Source organism: Moschus berezovskii, chromosome 18 (genome assembly GCF_049115385.1).
Source record: "Moschus berezovskii isolate FMDL1 chromosome 18, NW_MosBer_1.0, whole genome shotgun sequence".
NCBI classification, from domain to species: Eukaryota; Metazoa; Chordata; class Mammalia; order Artiodactyla; family Moschidae; genus Moschus; species Moschus berezovskii.
In genome coordinates, this window is record NC_142477.1 from 78,031,240 (window position 1) to 78,037,631 (window position 6,392).

The following is a 6,392-nucleotide window of genomic DNA, read 5'->3' on the forward strand; positions in this document are numbered from 1 at the left end:
ACGCTCGGCTGCGCGCTCGCATTTTGAGCCCAGCTCCCGGATAGCCGTCTGCAGGTTTCCTTGTTCTTTACCTCGCGCGGAGGCTGATGCCTGGCCCTGTCCTGCTCTGGCGGAGTCGTTCCAAGCTCTGGAAGCTTTTCTTAAATGCCCTCAGTTGCCTTTGCAAAGCTCTCCCTCCCTTCCCTGCGGAGACAGTGCAGCGACTCTCATCACTCAAGCCTGGAATGCTATTATTGCGAGACCACCAAAACCTGTTTGGAGAACCAGTGTGCCCCCTGGAGACCCGGCGGTTGGAGATGGCTAAGAGGTGAGTGCTAAGAGGTGGGTGCTGTACTGGGTACAGATGGAGGTAGTCAGCTTTCATACTGCAGATCCAGGCTGAAGCAGCAGAGCAGATAGCCTCTTTACCAGCACCCACTTTAGTGAGCAGGTGGGGCTTGAGGTTGTTGGTGGCATTCCACATCTTCTGTTCGTTGGGAAATGTTTCTTCTCTCTTTTTCTTCATAAGTGATTTTATTTTATTTTTTTCTACATAAGCTATTCAGAACTTAAAGATTCCTTAGAAATCATCTAAACCTGACCTCTCGTCATTCAGACACGGAAGAGAACGGCCCAGAAAGGTTTAAAAGAGTTAGCCAAAGCCAGGCAGCCTTTTAAGGGCTGAGTCTGGATTCATTCATTCCATGCCAAAGCTGTTACGTTTGCCTCCATCATTTTACCTACCTTCCTTTCTCTTCCTTTTCCTCCCTTTTCAAGCTAGACTTCACAGGCATCATTTTGTTCTATGGTAGCACATAGGACTTAAGGAAATTCTTTGATCTTGTAGCATAGTGTGCCTGTACGAAACGTTATTCAACTGTACACTTGGTTAAGATGGTGTGTTTTAATATAATCTTCCCTGGTGGCTCAGAGGTTAAAGCTTCTGCCTCCAATGTGGGAGACCCGGGTTCGATCCCTGGGTCGGGAAGATCCCCTGGAGAAGGAAACAGTAACCCACTCCAGTATTCTTGCCTGGAGAATCCCGTGGATGGAGAAGCCTGGTAGGCTACAGTCCATGGGGTCGCATAGAGCCGGACACGACTGAGCGACGGAACAGAACAGAACAGAATCTTTGCCAACCCATGTTAGGAGACTGACCAAAAACAGCTATATAATCTGTGGTTTGTCCAAACCCTTGGGACACATCTCTGTGGCATCTTTAATTATAGGCAACTATTTTATACAACGGAGAAGGCAACAAACGGCACCCCACTCCAGTACTCTTGCCTGGAAAATCCCAAGGATGAAGGAGCCTGGCGGGCCGCAGTCCATGGGGTTGCTAAGAGTCGGACACGACTGAGCGACTTCACTTTCCCTTTTCACTTTCATGCATTGGAGAAGGAAATGGCAACCCACTCCAATGTTCTTGCCTGGAGAATCCCGAGGACGGGGGAGCCTGGCGGGCTGCCGTCTATGGGGTCGCACAGAGTCGGACACGACTGAAGCGACTTAGCAGCAGCAGCAGCAGGGATAGAGGCTTAATTGATGTTTAGCCTTAAGTTACCCTCTAAACACAGTTTGCTGCGTCCCACAAGTTTGAGTAAGCCAGATTTTTTATGGAAAAGTATTTTCTAATTTTCATTGTGTTTTTTAAGATGATTATTCATGAAATTCTTCAAGCAGTATGTCATTTAACTTAATGTTTGGGGATGTTTTCCTAGTGACCCGTTTTTGATTTCTAGCTTAATTCCATGAAGAGCTCCGTCTTAGTCTTTTGGGACTACTGTTATAAATACCATAGACTAGCTGAAAAACAACAGAAAGTTGTTTCTTATAGTACTGGAGGCTGGGAAGTCCCAAGATCACCAGCAGGTGCCACGTCTGGTGAGGCCTGTCTCCTGGTTCCTAGACTGCCTGCAGCTTCTCCCTGTCCTCACAGCACGGGGCGCCCGTTCCCTCCTGCCCTGAGCCCTCCCAGAGTGCCTGCCTCCTGGGCTCATCACCGCGTGCGGGGTGCAGTTTGAGGCACTTAGACCGCCAGCCCACTGCAGTCCCTAAGTGTACCCTGCATTAGTTCATTCCTTTGAAATAGTTTGAGCTTTCCTAGTGGCCCGATATATATTCATTTTGTTATATGTTCCTTGGGCTCTTGAAAATAATATGTATCAGTGAGAATGCAATGTTCCGTGTGTATCAGTTAGATCAGGTTTGTGACTCATGTAGTTCAGATTCTGGTAGCCACGTTTTGTAAAGCAGAAGTAGGTGAAATTACTTGCAATGTATTTTATTTTAACACACCCAAAATATTATCAATTCAGTGTGTAATCAACATGATAAAACCTAATGAAATATTTCACGTTCTTTCGTTCGTAAGTCTTTAAAATCCAGTGTGTGTTTCACGCTTGCAGCACATCTCATCGTAGACCAGCTGCAATTCAGGTACTTCATGGCTGCAGGTGACTACGTACCAAGGAGCCCAGTTCCCTGAGAGATGTGTCTTTAACGTCTCCCACTGTGATTATGAACTTGGCTGTTACTCCTTTTCTATTTCTGTCAGTTTTATGTATTGATATCTTGAGGTTATGTTATTCGGTACATTCAAATGTAGAATCCTCGTCTTCATGCTGGACTCAACTTGTATCAGTATGAGAAGCTCCTTTTTAAGGCTGGTGATGCTTCTTACTTTAGACACTATTTGACAGTGATATTGCCACATCAGTTTTCTGTCCTTGTTTGCCTGGGTATCTTTTACTTTCACCTGTCTAAAAGATCTTCCATCTTAACAGGAACCTCTGTGAATAGTGTATAGTCTTCATTGTCATCAGTTTGACACTTTTTATCTTTTAATGAGAGTGTTTGCTCTATTTATAATGTTGATATTTGAGTGTGTAGATACCGTGTTACTGTTTGTTTTCTGTCTGTCTCACCTATGCTGTGTTCTTTTCTCTTGCTTCTTGTAGAAGTGTGAAGTCTTTTTCTAGTTCTGTACTCCTCTGTCAGGTTGTTGGGTGTCCATTCACAGATAGAGCGTGTGTTTTACATTCAAGTCTAACTTAGTACTTTCACTGCCTCCCTGACACGACTGTTTCCTCCTTGTCACTGTTATACTTTAAATTGTTAGATATATTTTTGACGTTAACATTATTGTTTTGTAGAGTTAATATTTACCCTCACAGTTACCTCATTGTTGGTCTTTACTTGTTTTTTATATTTCTGTCAGAGACGACTTTTCTTTTTCCCAAAGCACTGCCTTAATATTTTCTTAGTTCATGTCTGTGGGTGATGAGTTGTCTCATTTCCAGTTGCCCTAAAAGTCTTTATTTTGCTTTCACTTTGGAAGAGTGTTTCTGTGGGGTATAGAATTCCAGGTGGGTGGGTGGTTGTTTTTCAGCATTTTACAGATGCCAGTCCATTATCTTCTGACTTCCTTGTTCTTGAAAAGTCAGCTCTCAGTGTTGCTGTGCCATTCAAAGCCACACCTTTTTTCCTCTGAGCGCTTGAACATTTTCTTCTTGCCTTAGGCACCCGCAGAGCTGCTGAAACCAATGTGTGGTTTTCATTTTTGAGTCAATGGTCTGATTCTTGAACCAACTCTTGCCACTGTCCCTGTCATTCAGTTCAGTCGCTCAGTGTCTGACCCGTTGCGACCCCATGGACTGCAGCACGCCAGGCTTCTTTGTCCATCACCAACTCCCGGAGCCTGCTCAAGTTCATGCCCATCGAGTTGGTGATACCATCCAACCATCTCATCTTCTGTCATCCCCTTCTCCTCCTGCCTTCAGTCTTCCCCAGCATCAGGTTCTTTTCCAGTGAGTCAGTTCTTTGCATCAGGAAGCCAAAGTATTGGAGCTTCAGCACCAGTCTTTCCAATGAATATTCAGGACTGATTTGCATTAGGATCGACAGGTTGGATCTCCTTGCAGTCCATGGGGCTCTCAAGAGTCTTCTCCAACACCATCGTTCAGAAGCATTGTTTCTTTGACATTCAGCCTTCTTCATGGGCCAGCTCTCACATCCATACATGGCTGCTGGCTTTGACTAAATGAACTAGTACTAAATGAGCTCCTGCATAGCTTTGGCTAAATGAACCTTTGTCGGCAAAGTAACGTCTCTGCTTTTTAATATGCTGTCTAGGTTTGTCATAGCTTTCCTTCCAAGGAGCAAGCATCTTTTAATTTCACTATCTGCAGTAATTTTGGAGCCCAAGAAAATAAAGTCTGTCACTGTTTCCATTGTTTCCCCATTTATTTGCCATGAAGTGATGGGGCCGTATGCCATGATCTTCATTTTTTGAATGTTGAGTTTTATGCCAGCTTTTGCACTCTCCTCTTTCGCTTTCATTAAGAGACTCTTAAGTTTCAACCCCTGTAGGCGTGTCTTATTCCCCTTTCTGTCTTTTCTCCACCATGAGGATCCCCATTTATAGTTTTTAACAACGTAGTTTAACGACGGGCTCCTTCGATAAATTCTATGCTTTTTTCCCCACATATATATGTTTTTTAACCGATCCATCCTTCAGTTCACAGATCCTCTCTTCAGCTATGTCCAATTTGATGTTAAGCCCAGAGACTGAGTTCTTAACTTCAGTTCACTGTTATTGTAAAGTTCTAGAATTGCTTTTGATTCTCAGAAATTTTTCCTTTTTTCAAGTGTATTTTTGAACTGGTGACGTTTGCAACTGATCCCTCTAGCACACCTCTGATATGCTGATATACACTGATACCTCTGGATCTGTTTCGGTTCTTTTTCCCTTGCTCGTATTTGTTGTTACACCCTGTTTTGCTTTTTTGGTTGCATGTTGGACATTCTGTATGGAAAAGCCTAGAGGTTCTGGTGATGCTGTCTTCTCCAGAGTTTCCTCTGATGCAGACCTCTAGTGGACACAGAACTCTCTGTTCACTCAGGGTTTGAGTGACTTGAGGCTGGGGGGTCCTTGTACGCTCAGTCTCAGCAGCCTTCCCCCACCGTCCCCCCTGACCCCAGGGAGGAGCCCTCCAGCGTCTCCGTCTGGAAGCCTGGGGTGCCTCCCAGGGCCCCCCCTTCTCGGCAGGTCCTGAAGCCCACCTTCTGTCTCCTGAGCATCACGAGGTGACTGATACTCAGCACTCAGCCGGCTTAGGCTGTGTTTGGTACGTTTTCTGTGCCTCCCTTTTCTTGGGGAGCTTGGTCTCTGTCATCCGGACTGACTTGTGAGGCCTCCGCCCAAATTTTTGTCTTCCCAGCCCAAGGACCCGTCCAGAGCTGTGTTAGCCAGTCCCCTCTGCTTGACTTTTTCCCTGCCTTTTCTTCGCCGAGTCAGCTTTGTTCAGATGCCCTGAGGAAAGGAGCGGCCCTCTCAGTCTCCAGCTCCCTCACTGGGCTTCCCTTCTGTTTGAAATCTTGGATTGTGGCCGCCTAAGGACCTCTGGCTCAGACCGTAAAGCTTCTGTCTGCAATGCGGGAGACCCGGGTTTGAGCCCTGGGTTGGGAAGATCCCCTGGAGAAGGAAACGGCAATCCACTCCAGTACTGTTGCCTGGAAAATCCCATGGACAGAGGAGCCTGGTAGGCTACAGTCTAAAGGGTCACAAAGAGTCGGACACGACTGAGCGACTTCACGCTCACTTTCAAGGACCTCCTTTAAACTGTGTTTAGCTTTTCTAGCTCTCGGTGGGCTGCCCTACAAGCTGCTTGCGTCTGTAACTGGAAATGGGGACGCCCTGGGGGTCTTCTCTTATCTGAAGCCACATGTAACAGTTACAGTAATTGTATTGATCATCTTTATTTGCTACCGGGGTAAACAAGAACCAGGGGTCCTTGCCTAGTACCCACGGTTGTGTTTCTGATCAGAATCCCCAGCTTTCCTGGGCTGTTTCAGTGCCACGTGACCTTGTGAAGAAGGTGGAGCAAGCGGCCCACGTGGCCTGGGGACAGAGGAGCCGGTCTGATCTCTTCCCCTGCCCCTGCCGGCCCAGGGCAGGCCTTGTGATGACGGGCTGCTGGGGGTGGAGAAGGCTGAGGAGGGAGGGGTTACGTGACCTGTATTCTGTGACATGGTCACATGTGGGTTTTCTTTCTCAGTTTGAAAAAGTGACTGCGTTTAGTCTTCCCTCCAGTTTCATTTTAAGGTTGAAAGTGAAAATTTTATTCTTAAAGTTGAGCACAGTGATTTTACAGTCTTTTGAAAGCAGCAGTTGAGGTATCAAAAAGACATCTCAGAGAACTCCAGTAGATAAAGCCAAAAAAAGAGAACGTGTTCAGGGTGAACTGCGGGCGGGACCCCAAACTGTCCTCTGTCTCTCCCAGAGTGTGTAATTGCTGAGATGGGTGGATATAGGGGACTGAGGTCCTCAAGTGACAGCAGAGGTCTGGGCTGAGCCAGGAGCAGTGTGGCCTGTGCCCTGGCGAGTGGAGGGCCGCGAGGGTGGGAGTGGG